We start from the raw sequence: 17,134 nt of genomic DNA on the forward strand, positions 1-17,134 counted from the left end.
AGGATTTGGGGGTAGTGAAACAATTCCTTGGTATGAAGATTTGCAGAGATAGGAAGAATATAAAATTGGCATTATCTTAGGCTGATTATATTGTGAAGGTGTTGAAACATTTTTCTATGGAGAATGCTAAAGCTATCAGCACACCTTTACCTAGTCATTTGAAGTTGACTAAGGAGATGTGTCCCAAGACACAAAAAGAGGAGGATAAGATGTCTAAGGTACTTTGTGCTTCAGTTGGAGGAAGCTTGAAGTATGCTATGGTATGTACAAGGATAGATAGTACACATGTAGTGGGAATTGCTAGCAGGTATATGAGTCATCAGAGAATTAAGAATTGGAATGTAGTTAAATGGATTCTCAGATATCTAAGAGGAATATCTAGTAAGTGTCTACATTTTTTGAGCTCTACTATTGATTTACAAGGATATGTTGACTCATATTTGGTAGGGGATATTGATACCAGGTGGAATACTATAGGTTATGTATTTACTATTGGTGGGGCAATAGTGATTTGGGTTTCTCGATTATAGAAGGTCAATGCTTTATCCACTATAGAGGCAGAGTATGTTGCTACTATAGAGGCAACCAAGGAGATGATATGGCTTCACTTCTTCTAAGAATAATTGGGACACCCTCAAAGAGCTAATTATTTATTCATAGATAGATAGAGTGCCATTCATTTTGCAAAGAATTTAGCTCCGCATTCAAAGAAAAAATACATATAGTTATGGTACCATTTCGATCAATCATTTTTGAATGATGGAAAGTTAAAGTTGGAGAAGATATATATAGATTCCAATCTAGTAGATATGTTTACAAAGGTAGTAACAAGGGAGAAATTGAACTCCTTTTCAGTTTTGGTTGGTCTTCTAGACTAAGCATAATAAAAGAATAGTAGAATCTACGGTTGTTTGATCTAGTGGGAGACTCATGGAGTAGCAGCATAGCTATAGGATCAATCTCCAAGTGGGAGATTGTTGTCTAGTGTGGAGCCTGATTAGTCCCCAACTGGGAGGTTATTGTTGTGAAGTCTAATAAGTCTCCAACTGGGAGATTGTTGTGATGTGGAGCCTAATCAAACTTGAAGGTTTATTCGACACATTTTCTCTTCCAAATTATTTCTACGGGGGTTTGTGGGTAGTGCTCTTAGGACAAGGTCAAGGGGAAGTACCCCTATGGGGTCTTGGGGCAATGCCCTAGATGTGCTCCCTATCATAGTACAGGGTGGGGTCAATGAGAAATACCCCTACGGGGATTTTGAGGGAAGCACCTCCACAGCTAAAAAAGACCTTATATTGTAAAAGGCGTCAGCTGGTATTTTTCTATTATTTTAGCACTATTTTTTGTAAGCAGCAAAAATCTTGTATAAAAAAGGTTTAGGGTTATGGATTTTCATAATATGTGATGCAAAAATTGGTTCTTGTGGTGGTATTGAGCTGTAAGGGATTACAAATTGAAATTAGGTTATAATCACTTGATAATAATAATATTGGACTCGTTGTTGGTGGACGTAGCCCAGGGATTGGCTGAACCATGTTAAATCTTGGTGTCTTGTGTTCTCTTATGTGCAATCTATTATTTTATGGTATTGTTTATGTTTTCATGTAATTTTTATTATTATCTGAGGTTAATACTAACATGCACACCTTTCCCAAGGTTAGCTTTAACCTTAGGATCAACTGTTACTATTTTCTTCTACTTGGTTTCCCTAGGCTTGACAACAGTTAGTTCTTTTCCATTCCCTTCATCATCCTTAGTAGGTTTTTCTGATCCTTCTCCTTCTTCATTATCCTTGTCCTCAAGACTTTTTTTCTTACTTTTATTTTCCCTTTTGGGCACACTAGTCTCTCTAATTAAATCAGCCATAATCATTTCATGTGTGTTGAATTTCTCAAAATTTGCATCTATATCTTTAATGAAAAGAGAAGTAACAACTATTGTAACTGTTGGTCTGGTTTTCACTTAAATTTTATACTAGTGCAACTCTAAGTGAATGTTCCAATTCGCTTTGTAAAAGTTAGGGTTTTATGTTTTTAATTTGTTACTCTAGAAGAACCCTAATTTTTCTTTCACTAAGTATTTCCCTAGAAAGCCTTTGGATTATGTTTACATAGCATGCCCTTTAGGAAAAAAGAATGCACAAGAAAAATATTTTAAATACCCCTTTTATTTCTTCCTAAGTACCTTTTAAAAGTTGTTGGCATTATCTAACATTATCCTAAATCTCCAAAATAATTTTAACCCAATCTTTTATCTTAATATTTTGTAGGTTTACATGTTTTTGTTTGAAAAATAGATTGAGTAACGATAACCCTTTAACTTCCTTAAGATCAAGGGTTGTTGCTTTGTCACCAAAACAAATTACAAGGTATTTACTGTCGGTGGCATAACAACTTGGAAATACTTATCCATGAGACCCAATCAAAAGAGGCAAAGTTTTAAGAATAAAGTTTGCACTGTTATATCTTCTCACAATCAAAGGTGGTCACTTTGTCGCTAATGGAAATTGTGCTCATTTTTATCCTTGGTGACATAGTGACTACCCACCATTTGGATATGTGGTAGGACCAAACCTTGTGAAAGGTTTCATGGGTTTCCATGTCATCAATAGGTGGTTTGGATGTTAGATTCTAAGTCCTATGAGGGATTTATTTTGAAGGAAATAAGACATTGGTCCACACTATCAAATCTTCTCATGATTGACAGTGCTCACTTTATTGCCAAAGGAAGTTACAAAATCTTTACCCTTGGTGACACAATGATCTAAAGGAAGTTTCATGGGCCCATATTGTGCAATTATCATGTTTTCTATTGTTCAATGCAAGTTTGATCAATGATGGTCGCTTTGTCTCCAATGGAAGTTTCTCAACTTTTATTCTTGGCAATATGGCAAGAACATGACACATGTCCAGAGGCATAAATGGGTCCTAGGTAAGTTGCCACCCAGGAAAGAAAAAGATCACATGGAAGGATTCAATTGGATTGAGTGCCAAGTAGGAAGGTTGAAGCCAAGTCATAAAATGTTCTATTCCTTAATCATCAGATTTTTCAAAAAATGGATAGCCTATTTTCAAATTTGAAGGGTAATGCCACTCTATTTCTCTACGATCCATTTATGAGAATTAAAGCTCCTCATGCAAAATAAAACAAGGAATATAGTGTAGAAATGGAAAAATTTCTTCATGCAAATGTATTTTTGATTTTCTAGAGCCAAAACCTATTGAAAAGATTATTTTCTCACCTGGTTGAATTGTAAATAAATTTCTATATCAACAATTTATTGCAGCATTTAGAAAAGAAACAAGAAAGCCAAGTAAGTATCACAGTTCATGTATAATTCAAAGAATTTTGGTTTCTCTTCATTATTATCCAATATGCCTCCAAAAAAGGGTTTCTCTAGGAAAGTAGAATATGATAGTAGGAATATGGGTCAGTGCAAGAAGTTGGGTCTCACTTTTGGCCAAAAAGTGGAAGTGTTTTTCCTGTTTTTGAAATATTTTGTCAATTGATGCCAAAATTTGAGCCATTTAGAGATTAAAGATAAAAAAACTTCAAAAATAAAAATTGTAGTGCCTGGAATCTTCTTTTTGAATACGTAATTTATTTGTATACCCATATGATAGATTATTTTTTTGGTATGGATCTTTAAAAACCACTTTTTTAAAATGCCTGTTTCAGGACCATACCACGCTCGTGTATGGACACCATAATTTGACACAAATGAATGAATTTTTGTGAATCCTTTTAAATTGAGTTACCTGACACACCACAGATTGATGGGAATATTTTTCTTGAATTTTTTAATGAATTTTTTTATTTATTAATTTTTAATTAGCTATAAAGGAAAATTTTAAAACCTCTCATGTACAGACACCATAATTTGATCAAAATTTTACTTTTTTCAATTTTTTCTTTTTAAACTTCAAAAGAATTGAATTTAGATTGATGACATATAAATTAATTTAAGAAAAAATATAAAATAAAAAAGTTATTAAAGTTTTAGTGAACATTGCTATTTTACATTTAGGTACCATCTTTGATTAAAAAATAACAAAAAAATAGTAAATAAAATCATAACTCTATAAAATTTATATTTCTGAAATCAGGACAGTGAGAGCTCTAATGGGTTTTTGTTTCATAAAAAAAATTGATCGAGAAGACCCTCTAAAAATTATGGCAAGGCATGAATTTGTCAGTTCAATGCCTTAGCCAAATCTTGAGAGGCCAAGGCATAGGCTTGGTCTCACCAAGCCTATCCCAAACCAAAATCCAAAGGAGGAAAAAAAATCCTACCTCATGTTGTAAGAAACGGCCACCCGTTATTTGAATTTCAAAAAATGGGTACCCGTTTTGAAAAGCTAAAAGTGGCATGTAAAATCTGCTGAAAACTTTTTAAAATAAATTTTTAAGAAACGGGTACCCGTTTTTTACTTTTAAAAAATAGGTACCCGATTTTTAAAAAACGGGTACCCGATTTTTAAAAAACGGGTGCCCGTTTCTTAAAAATTCAATTTTTTTATTTTTGAGAAACGGATACCCATTTTTTGAAAATAAAAAATAGGTACCCGATTTTTAAAAATAATGGGTGCCCATTTTTAAAATTTAGGGTCGGGCACCCGAGCTAAAAACGGGTGCCTGTTTCTTAAAATCGGGTACCCGTTTCTAAGAGGTCTCATTTCGTGGATTTGACTTCCGCAGAATTGCGACCCAACTTTGTGCATTCACCCATATACATGATGATTTTCTAGAAAAAAATTGAGTGAATATACAAATTAATCAACCCAAAAAAATAAAATAGTTCCTGTAAACCCTAGACTCCCAATTGTAGATGGTTTATTTGATAAGGGAAATTGGACTAGGGATGCCATAACTTCTAAAATAGGGCTGCAATTGTTTAAGAAATGGTTCTCAGAGAGGAAATTGTTTGATCCCCTCAAAAGTATTTGGAATTTTTTATTTAGATAAGTTAGTAGTTCCTAGGGTTTTCATGCATTTGAAACTTCTTACACTTGTAGCTTAAAATTATGACCTAGTAGCTAGGATGGTGAGGATAATAGACAAGGAATGTTTAATGAAAATCATTGTAGAAGAAATTCAAGAAGTTTTTGGAATGGAGCCAACCGTAGATTATCATGAGGTTACTGATTTTTTGGGATTACAAAAGGAGTATTTGTCTCATAAAGATCAAGTTAGGACAGTGAGTGGACACTTGGCTACAATTGTTAATTTGACTTTTGTTAAAACATCAACTAAAGAGCTTTCAAGAAGCAATTTTTCAATTCTAGGGCCATACACATCTACATGACTTTGTGCAATGTCTTTTGTAAAGATGAACAAGATTTTATGCCAATAAAGATCATGTATATGATGATACAGGTTTCTTCCTTTGGTATGGATATTATTTTTGATTTTGCATCCTATCTAGCAGAAAAAATTCACATAGGTCTAATTGGAATTGCATAGAGAAAAATTAAGAAAATCTTTGGCTACTATTATTTATTGATGCATATGTTTTTGTATAAAGGAGTTACTTTCTTTGAAAAAGAAATAGTATTGAATAGCGAATATGAGGGAGAATCTCTACTAGTTCAATTGTAGAGTGCAGATATGACCTAGGATGCTGAGGAGGCTATGTTTGTGAGATTTGATAGATACTTTACATCTAGGTTGAGGAGCCTTTTATTAAAAGATAATCCCAGAATATGTAAGACATTAGTGGATTTCATTAAGCCTATGGATAACCCTACTAGTTTGAAGGATTTCCATAATTGGGAAAATATTATACCATATCCTGTGTCAACAGTATTAAGAGTATATGGATTCCAAGGAACTCCACATGTGCTTCCCTACCAGGTGCCTCTTAAGGTGGGAATAGCTAAGATGATATGGAAAATACGTTATTTGGAGGAAAAACAACTAATTGGTTAGTCTAGGGGCTTTATTTTCCCATCTTGTATAGTTGCTCATCAGTTCATAATCAAAAAAGCTAGTTGTTTGTTTCTATATAAATTCTTAGACTTGTACAAAATGGTCATCTCTCATTGATCATTTTAATGATAGTGAAGGATTTTTTGAAATATTCAGATAGAGGGCTAAGACTGGTGCTAAAAAACATCAACCCTACTTCCCTAAAGATGTAATAAGAAATGAATTCTCTCTTTAGGAACAAATATCAAAAAGAAGAAATGGAGAGTTTATTCTAGGGTTTTAGAGTTTATAAATTGTTTTGACAAAGATTATAAGCCTTTAAAAGATGCTAAGTTAGAAGTAGATAAGTTGAATAAGTTAATGATCACCTTTCCCAAGATTATGGAGGCAATGAATGAAAATAAGGCATTATTTATCAATTCTTATCCTGACAAGGCCCAAGACATAATGAAAAAATTATCTTTTACCCCTATAGTTGGATCAAGGAAATTTTTTATTCGTAAGAGGTCTGGCTACAATATCATTAAGAATAAAGAGCTTGTAGTTGATAAGAGTAAACAGATAATTGGATCCACTAGTACTAGTTTGGAAGAGAGGCCGGAAGAGCCAAAGCCCAAGAGGAAAAAGATAGAAGAAAAACAAGTATCCCAAATAGAAGAATACTCACCCACTCAATCCCCATTGCATGTAGGAGATGAACAACTCATTGAGGACCAAATGGAGTAATTAGGATTCCAAGGGGGAGTTTTTATTACTATTACAAAATTAGAAGAAGGAAATCCTCAAGAGCCTCCCATGCCTACCCTTGAGCTAACTATTGCTGATTACAAAGGAAGGAAATTGGACCCTGTAGTAGAACAAGCTAGTCATGAATCTCTTTCTGGTGATAGTTTTATTAAAACAAGAGCTTTTTATCAGTTTCCATGGACAAAAAATATTGAACTATTTGAAGAAAGGTGTAATAAGAGGAAGGAAGAGCATCCTAAAATGGAAGAGGCATCCATAGAAGATCAAATAAAGGATGAGATGATACAAGAATTTAAACGTTTGACCCTAGAAGAAGGAAGAAGAATGATACAATCATCTGTGGTTTTGCTTTAATCAAATTGGGACATTGTAGGTGCCATGGTCTTTAACACTATTACCAAGCCATAAACTATATATGAAAAGGTGAAAAAGGAGCTAAGAGGTGCTAAGTTCAATTAAGATCATGCTACCTTAGTGATTTGGTCTTGAGAAGAGGATCTAGAGCCAGTTCCTCTTAGCCTGATGATACTGACATGATAGGAAACTTGATTGTAAAAAGGGTAGAGGATACTCCAAATGAGGAGGCTTTAGAGCTAAATGTTGGAGGAAAAAAAACCTCACCCTAGCTATAACCTTGAGGGAAAAAAAGGAAAAATTAGAATTACAAGAAAAATATGAATAGATTCTGGGGGCTTACAATAAATAAGTGCAAAAAAGAATGGAGCTTGAGAATAAGATGACATGATGATATAGAAAACCTATAATTACTTATCCTCATCCTCCAAGTGATCCTTTTAAATCAACTCCTCTTATAGAAATGATAGAGATTCCACAAAGACATTTTGAAGACGTAAATAGAAAACTCGGGGCATTGCATGTGGAACTAGATATCTAGTATGAGGACAAGTTGGGGAAAGCAATTATGTATTTGGTAGATAAAATTGGTTGGCCTAAATTCTATGAACAATTGGAAAAGGTAATAAACATATGGAATGAGCTAAAAGGAAATGAGGATGCTCTAAAGCCAATTGTCAATAAATGGAACAACAGGGATAAAGATGTCATGTTTTTATGTTTTTCAGTTATCAGTTTGTCTTATGAGAAAATAGAAAAGACTTTTGACTTGACTAATGATCTCTCTGAGTTTGATAGTAAAAGAATTGCATTATAGAGGAGAATCATAAATTATCTTTGAAAATATAGGTGTAGAAACTTTGAAATCTTCCCCCATGCCCTTAATAAAAATGATAAATTAAAAGATAAAGAGGAATGGGCCAAGGAATTTGATGATCTATTATGCCTTAGGATGAATAGGGTCATAAATGAGAAGGGACATGCATGGTGGGAAAATACAGCTAAAGAAGTTCTTATTGAAGAGAAGAGTTTATTGAAATAGATAAAGTAGAAGAATATGTGTTGAAGAAACAACATGAGATTCTGAGTTTTAATTGGCTAGATGACACACTTTTTGACAAGTGGATGGAAAATTTTGTACATGTGCAAATCAGTTAGAACTTGGTGAAATGGATGAAGATGAAATGGAACAAGATGAGTTGCAAAAAACTAATGCCTTAGTTAAAGAAGAAGAAGACAAAGATAAACAACCAATGATAGTAACAAGCATAGAGGCCCAAATTGATGACTTGGAAATAGGAGAATCAAGTGTGATTACCAGTTTGTTAGTACAAGATGACATGGATAGAGAACCTCAAGTTTAGCTTAGCTTTCAAATATCAGAACAGGGTCCATTACAAGAAATTCCAATAGCCACATGCTCTAAGGAATGACAATTATGACAAAGCCAATTATAAACTCCTCAACAACAAAGAAATGCATCAGAAGTGATCCCAACAAAAGGAATGTTCATAATACAAATCATTCTATTGCACCAATTTTTGTCTTTTATGACAGTAACTTTTGTAAATATCTTTCTATCTTAAGGAAAATTGCCAGTACTCTCTAGGCTTGAAGCTTGTTGCATCTCATGCTATATAAATGAGATTCCAAGGCTAGAGAAAGGATCTAAACTATTGTGCAATGTTTAGTTTTTTTTAGTTTTATTTTGTCCAGTTTCCTTGATGCATTTTCTCTACAAGTCTAAGAATACACTAACATTCAAGGATTATGTTGTCTTGTCTTGACTTTTTTTGAGTTTTTATTCCAAATGTTATATGGTTTGCAATGAAAATTAATACAAAGATGAATAACCACCATATCTATTTTCTCTGAGTCTTTTCTCCTTTCTTTTCTACTGGTTATCTCGAGGTTGCATGAGAAAAGCATGTTCAATTTAATGCAATTGGAATAGGTTGTATTTCAATTCACTATTGCTTTTAATTCAATGAATTATGTAAATGCTTTAGTGGCATGATAGGATTTCCAAGAAATAAGAAGGATATGCATTAGAAGGAGTTTTAGGGAAGATTGTTGATAATATTAATTATAATACAATCAATTAGATTAAAATAATTGGATAGACTCAAAATCCCAATGGATGAGGCATTGATCAATTATTTGAGTTTGCATATGAAGAGATCATGGATAAGAATCGAGCAAAAATATTAAAATCAAATATAAATTTTAGTTTAAATGTATGAAGAGCATCATAGCTGGTCAATACTTGTTTGCATTTAATCTCTAAGTTTTAGTTAGCTGTTATTACCCAGAATTACCTATAAACATGAGAAGAATTATGACAAAAAATCTGCTATAGGGGATGTGTATTTTTATAGGATCTCATTGAATGAATGAAGTGTGAGGATAATATCAATGTTTTGAATCTTTTTATCCCTTAGGTGCATTGGCCTTGGTCTTGCAAAGCCTAAAGAGTAGAAAATCTTTATGATTTTGTTGAAGTTGGGTCTAGATTTGAAGACTTCTTGGTTGAGCATAAGAAATATCTAATCCTTAGACTAAATTTATGTTCACCATCTTGATATTAGGTTCTTCACTACTTGTTAAACTAAGACACCGATAGTAACTTCATCAACATTGACTTCATAAGGCATAGGCCTTATCCATGCAATTCTAGGTAACACTGCCTGAGCATGTGCAAAATATGTATCTAATACAAAACATATCTCATCATAATATATATCCATGACTAATTTTGGGATCATCATTCAATTTCTCATTTTAATTTTGAGTTCTTCAAAATAGATATCCATTATGGCCTCAAAATTTTCTCCCAACTGATTTATAATCTCATTTATCTATTCAAAATCTCTCTTATGTCTATCCCATACTAAAGTACCAATTGTAGGAAAAAATTCTATACATCAAAGAATATACAAACTTGGAAAGATCCAAACTTACACCATGTGTTCTTTTCTTTTCTAATTGCTCCCAACTTCTCTGTCATTTTTTGTAGTTGCAGCTCCACAAGGTCATAAGTATGATCCTTTTTGACAATTTTGTAGCCAAGGTGAGGTGTATGGTAATATAGTGCATTGTGGCCCTTTTCATTTGGATTGGTCCTCCTTCTAATGATATATTCATATCATGAATGTGGCTCAATACGATTTGTATCCATTCAACTTTGAAGACTTTGGGAAAACCTAGGGCATACATAAGCCCTTTCTTAGCAATGCTTTTTTTTTTCATCTTTCAATAATCTATTGTTGCATAGCTTCTCATAAGCTAACCTTATCTAGAAATCTTTGATTTTTCCTACTTTGCATAGATAATAGGATATTACATTTGGAATGGTTAAAACTCTAGGTGGAATTGATGACAGGGCACCAATATCATCTTTGGTCTTTTAAAAATCCACAACGTCCTTCATGTTTGGTGGAGGACATTGGTTATTCCTCACAATTTGAGCATTTCTATATTTCAACATTTTGCTCGTTGATAGGTCATTTCAATCTAGGGTTTTGAAAACAAACTCTTCTAATATATCCTTAGAAAATAATTAACTTGACACCAAAAGTAACACTTGCTCACTTTATCAAACTCACCAATGCTTCATTATGATTGGCTTGCTTCATCTGTGAATTCAACTTAATCACCTTTGAATCACTTGTGAACCCTGAAATCGCTTGATAATTTATAAAAGTATATCCAAATTCATTAAATACCTTTAATTTTTCACTTTAGGTCTCCAATAAATATTTTCATACTTGGTAGGTGTATGATAGATGTCTTGGTCTCCATATTTACTTATAAACACTTGTTTTTCATTATGTTACTCCAAAAACACCAATTCATTCGGTCAACACATCAACTCAGTCTATACTATAATCCTTGATCAGTACAGATTGTATATTGATGCTCAGTATTCTATGTAGTAAATTATTATCTTTCACTTTCCTTTCTATTAATCTATTCTTGATGCATCTTATCTTATGCAAATATGAACTTTCAACACATCTATGTTAGGAACTAATGTAAGACATGTCATTTAATATACAGTTCCTACATACCTTCTTCATTTAGTTAGTTGAGGTGGGATCACCTAATCCATTAGATTGGTTGATCTCAACTTTGATTTATCCACTACTTTTAGCTTTCACTATTTCTTTACCTCAACTAAATATAATTTTCCTCATTTTGGTCAGATCCCTATGGATGTGTACAAGCCACTTGGCATCTAGTTAGTGCCACATGATTTTGGCCAGATTTGATCCCCTCAAAAGAAGTCCATTTAGATTCAATCCCACTAGATTAATAAATGTAGCCCCAAAGGTGACACAGATCCATGTTTTTACCCTAATATTCCTTTTTTAATGTTTTGAACATGATTTTCCAAATAAAGAATAATTTTCATGCCCCTCTATAAGTCATTACACCCATGATCTTTGCTTCTAGTATATTTCCTCACTAGCTAATATCTGCTTCCATTTACTTCTCCATTTCTCCTCTTCTCTCACTAGTACATTTGACCTCATTTTTCAACCAATGTTGGTAAAAAATTTGACTCAAATTGGTCAAAATTTGGACCAACCAATTGGTCAAAGTTTTTCTTGTCAAAATTTCAACCATCTTACTGGTTGGTGACCAATTTGTTGGTTGAAAACTTTCAAGAGCCCTGGTGCAATTTCTACCAAGAATTGGTCAAAATTTTGACTAATGCTTGGTTGAAAATTACCAAGCATTGGTCGAAAGTTTGACCAATTTTTGGTATAAAACTTTCGAGCATTGGTCGACATTTCGACCAATGCTTGGTCCAAAACTTCCTGGAATTGGTCGAAAGTTTGACCAATGCTTGGTTGAAATTGGATTGGTAGAAAACTGCCAACCATTGGTCAAATTTTTTTTTCAAGCATTCTATAAAATAGTTCAGATACCTTGCCTATGATTTGACATTTTGCATGCATCTTGCACTCTCTCATCCTGATGATGGATTACGGAGAGTGATTTAAAACAATGATGCTAAAAAACACACACAATCAAATCCAAAACAAACTTGCATTATAAATGGATTGTGGAAATCTAATATTGTTAATTTTGCATGCATGTCTACCAAGACAATCACAAATTAAACATATATACATCATTTATATATGTTTGAGTTGTGATTGTCCTGGTAGACATGCATGCAAAATTAACAATATCATATTTCCACAATCCATTTTTAATGCAAGTTCATTTTGGATTTTATTGTTTGTGTTTTTTAGCATCATCATTTCAAATCACTCTCTATAATCCATCATTAGGATGAGAGAGTGCAAGATGCATGCAAAATGTCAAATCATAGGCAAGGCATGTGAACTATTTTATAGAATGCCTCAAAGAAGCTAAGAATATTGAAATACTTACAAGGGTGTGAGGCATTTCATATTTTTTGATCACACAATACGATTTAAGAACTCCTCCTCATTGATTAACTTGCACCACAGATTGACAATCTTCATCTTTGTTGTGGGCTCCAATCCCTTATGTGAGTGTTGATGTTGAAGCCAAAGTAGAAAAAATAAGTGAAAGCATGTTGAATAAGGTTTCTAATCTCAACTTGGTCAACATTGTTTATTTAAGGGCTATGGACTGAGCAATTCTTCAATGTCTGACAATTAGGGGCAGCATTGCATCCACCCAAATTATTACTTGTACAACCCTAGGAGGAAATAGGTTGTTGGCTTCTTCTTCTAGCCTAGAAGGATATGACTACAATAAAGACTAATCTCAATCAAATATTCCCAAGTTCATAGTAGCTTATACAATTTCAATTGATTAGCATATGAATGCAGAAAATAATTGTTCACCAAATGTATGTACTAGTGGAGTCAATCTCAAGCACTAGAAGAAAACTATATATATATATAAAATACATTCCATTTAGACAAATGAAAACAATAAAGATTTTGAGTTCATTTGGATATCCTCAATTCAGTGCAGTAAGCTCAGCAAAATGATTTAATCAAGCCAAAGTGAAACCCTTACATAGGTTTCCATTTGTCTTCTGTCGCAACAATTTCAGACCAAAAAAGATATGACATCCCATCATTCCCTTGAATCTTTGGAGACAAATCTGTGAACAGAAGCAAGCTTGGTAGATGGTTTCATGAATCTTAATTGCTTAACAATGCGATAGTGTTAAAGCTCTATTATTTGCTTCCATATTTCTCTTTCTTGTTTGAAAATATTAGTACTTCAAGTGCATATATGTTTAAAAAGAATTAATCAATGACTAAGGGAAAAAAAGATGTAAATGTATCCACTATGGGTCCCTCCTTGTTTGAAATTATTTTTCATCATAAAAACTAAACATAATAGGAATGACAATAAACACACAAATCCTCGTTGTTTTTCTATTTCATATCAATTATAGACAGAAAATTCACTAGTGTATTCCTTGTGTTTTAACCAAGCACAAAGGAAAAGCCATCATCCATATGGAATGCATAAGATTGTTTACAAATGCTAAAACCTATAATATAATTCAATTGGAATTATAACTACTTACTCAATCAGTAACATCGGAGAAATCTAACAAATTCCTTAAATGCTCCATGAATATGAAATCTGCTAGAGAATAGTGATGTAGAAGGTAACCAAGTACAAAAAAATAAGGTTGATCAACCATATCAACTAGAATTTAGTCTAAAATAACTTCATCTTCACTTAGATTTATTATTAATTGAGTGTAAGCCATTTTTTTTCAAATAATTGAAACTTCCCTCTAGTCATGTTACCAATTTCATAATTTAAGACAAGTTTCAATATCAAATTAGTTTTCAAAATATCAGCACATTGTTAATGAGAAAGTATTTAAGCACTAACTTGAATTTTGTGCTTCACTAGTTACTATTGTCTTTTCCTTTTTATCAATAGTAATTTTAGGTTTGTAGATGACTCCAACAAAGTCCTCTTCTTGTTAGCAGTCTCAACCTTTCATCAAGAAGGTCTTAAATGAGCCATAAGCTAGAATTAAAAAAATAGAATAATACCTTCCCAAATGGAAACCTTCCAATCCATCATCATACCATGGGTGTCATTTGATTTGCATCCTTGTCACTTTCATCTTTAGAAATTCTTTTGAATCACTGTCACTTCTTCTTGCAAAACAATTAGATATTGGGTTACTTATGAAAACCTTGTACAGTCCAAAAAATATATAATCTCCACAAGATATTAGTGTGAAAATAGTATAAGATGAGGAATAGTATTCATTTTTGCATTACTACAATCTTTCATCAGTTTTAAATAAAAATGAACCAACACAAAAGAAATAGAGAATCAACCAAATGACAAGTAAACAAATTTACATGTACACAGTATATTCCAGCCAAAAAAAATGAATAGCTAAAAGACTAAAAGACATCAAAACACTTTCAAACTAAAATGATCCTATAATTTCTAGAAGGCCTAGATATTTGCAAATTTTGGAGTTATAGGAAAAGTATCTTAATTATTTGCAAAATGCATCAAAAAGATGTCACAAAGTGAAAGTTACTTAGGTGCTATCAGCAACATGCCTTGACTAATCTTGATAGCAATGATTGATGTGACTAATGCATCAACTAATGAAGATGAATAAAAGATTGAAGCATATTAATGTATAGCAATGTTTTTCTTGAGGAAATATATACTCTTCAGTAAGTTATAAAAGGAAATATGAATTAGATGTGATCTATGTGTGCTCCAAGTAGATGGACATTACCTTTTGAAAATCGTTCAATAGGGGCATCATATTTTGATCAATTTATTAAGAGGTTTGTATAGTTTGAGACTAGAGTAAGAGATAGTTATCATTGTTTTTTAATATTATTATCCTAAGGACTACAAACGAAGTGTAATCAGACATTTCATTGTCTATGGTTTTACCAATCCCAGGAGGCTAGCTAGGAATAGGAACTGCTTTAGGAACATTTTGTGAATAGGATTTTGGAACGAGACAATTCAATATGCTTGGCATTTATATACAAAAATCTATTGTGATATAGTGCCATATTTTGGACCATATAGTGTCTTCTAAAACATTAACATTGTACAATCAAACCTAGAAAAAATAATTCATTGATATGAATTGTGGAAATTTGATATCACTAAATGAGAAATCTATTTAAAAATAGAAATCCAATGTGAAAGAAATCCCAAAGAATATATATTTGGCAATGCTAACAATTAGTTGTAAGCATGATATTTCCAATTGAAACTAAACTATAAGCATGATACTCCAAAAAAAATGTGTGATTGTGTGATGAAACAATATGTGCAATTATAACTAAAGTTTCATCTAGTGGTTCTATCTTGCAATTGTAAACATGATTCACCAAAATATTTTGGGTGTGAGAGCCTCAAACATAAATTCTATCATGGAAATGGTTTTTTCTTGCAACCATAAACAAAAAATGAGTGTCACTTAATAGCCCTATCTCACAACCAGACAAATGATACTCCAAAGTCTTTTGGGAGTTCAAATGCATACATTCTATCTTACAAAAATCTTAGCTAGCATGACAAGGGCTATGATCTAACTAATCTAGGTGATCCCTTTAGTAGTTTCCTTTTCAAATAGTCATGAGCCTTAATGACATGCATCTTCATAGCACATGGATCCTATAGTTAGCTACTAGTCAGAACATTTATTTCATTGGTTTTCATCAAATGATTTGGTTGCAAAGAAGGCATACAATCCTACAATTCATATAAGAAAGAATGGTCATGGCATGCATTAACTCTTACTATACACATTGTACTACTTGTTTTAAGGCCCTTTAACTTAGGAACAACACTTCTCTTTGATGGATTTTCTAAGTAAGAACAAAAAACTTACACAAGATTTGTTGAAGAAATGTACCATTAAATAGCAACACACGTGAAATTTGAGAAAGAAACAAAAAATTGTATAAAAAATTTGTATCAAATAGCAAGTAGAAATCTAAAATTTGTATCAATACCATGCTATTTTGAGAAACAAAGGTAGAAGATGCTATGTATATGCAATTTTCTACCACAATAAATGTAGAGAGGAGGTGACAAAGGAATTCCTAGACCTAGAATTTGTGATCCCTAATATTGTTGCAGTAAACATTCTCACATTCCCAGAATTCTAAAATTGGTAGGAAAATGTCACAATCTGCTTTAATGTCCTTATTCTCAATAGAAATGCTACAGAAGCTCTAAAATATCACTTTTCATACAGAGTAAAAGATAAGTTCTTCTAGACCACAAATGTTGGTTTCATATATGATTTTAACAAAGACTATATAAGAAATGTATTAAGAAAGAGAGTACAAAACTAAACAAGTAGAAGACAGTGCATAAATAGAGGTTTGGTAAATAGAAAACATTGAACTTATACTTGGATCAACATGAATATGTACACAAGTCCAAACCCTCACCTATCCTACAGTTTAATAAATCTCTAAAAAATGAAGAGACAAGTAAATTCATTCATAGAGCTAACACATCCACCTAAAAGGATATTTTTATTGGCAAAGTTGTTCACAATCTAGAAAATCGTATCCAAATCTTAATTGTTGATAGAAATGAATGTTTTCAAGCAATTTCCTATTTTGATCCCTAGATTCTAGGCTCAAAACACACAATGATAGACATGTGGAACATGGATAGAAAAAATAATATAGGTCACAACTAGAAAAGAGTTTAGATATGGTAAAGTTGATACTAAAGTCAACCAAACAAAAAATAACATGAAATCATAATGAAAGAGTAAACAATGGGTAATGCATAATATGAAAAAAAGGAGATTGGAAAACTTGGAAGACAACAACCAGAAAGGAAATTCAAGACTAGTGAATAGAAAAATCAAATATCTTATAATAGTCATGAGTGGAACTACAAGACTGAATAGAAAAAATTGTTTGCAATTGGCTATTACTTCCATTTCTATTTCATGAAGGTAAATGTTTATAGCTCTTGTGTTTTTTGATTTGGTATGGTCTGTATAGGTCTAAAGCTATAGGGTTCTCATACAATACATTAGTTCACATTAAGGATTCCACTTTCCATCTTCACAAGGTAAACGAATTGATCTTGACCCCCTTATATTTTT

General features: G+C 32.5%; 1 pseudogene; it reads left to right on the forward strand.

Moving 5' to 3' along the window:
* The first annotated feature begins 209 nt into the window (after window positions 1–209).
* LOC149572596 (BTB/POZ domain-containing protein At5g48130-like) overlaps window positions 210–17,134 on the forward strand; it is a 36,518-nt pseudogene continuing 19,593 nt past the window's right edge.

Source organism: Cupressus sempervirens, chromosome 2 (assembly GCF_028749045.1).
Source record: "Cupressus sempervirens isolate cs-2001-9-10 chromosome 2, ASM2874904v1, whole genome shotgun sequence".
Classification (NCBI taxonomy): Eukaryota; Viridiplantae; Streptophyta; class Pinopsida; order Cupressales; family Cupressaceae; genus Cupressus; species Cupressus sempervirens.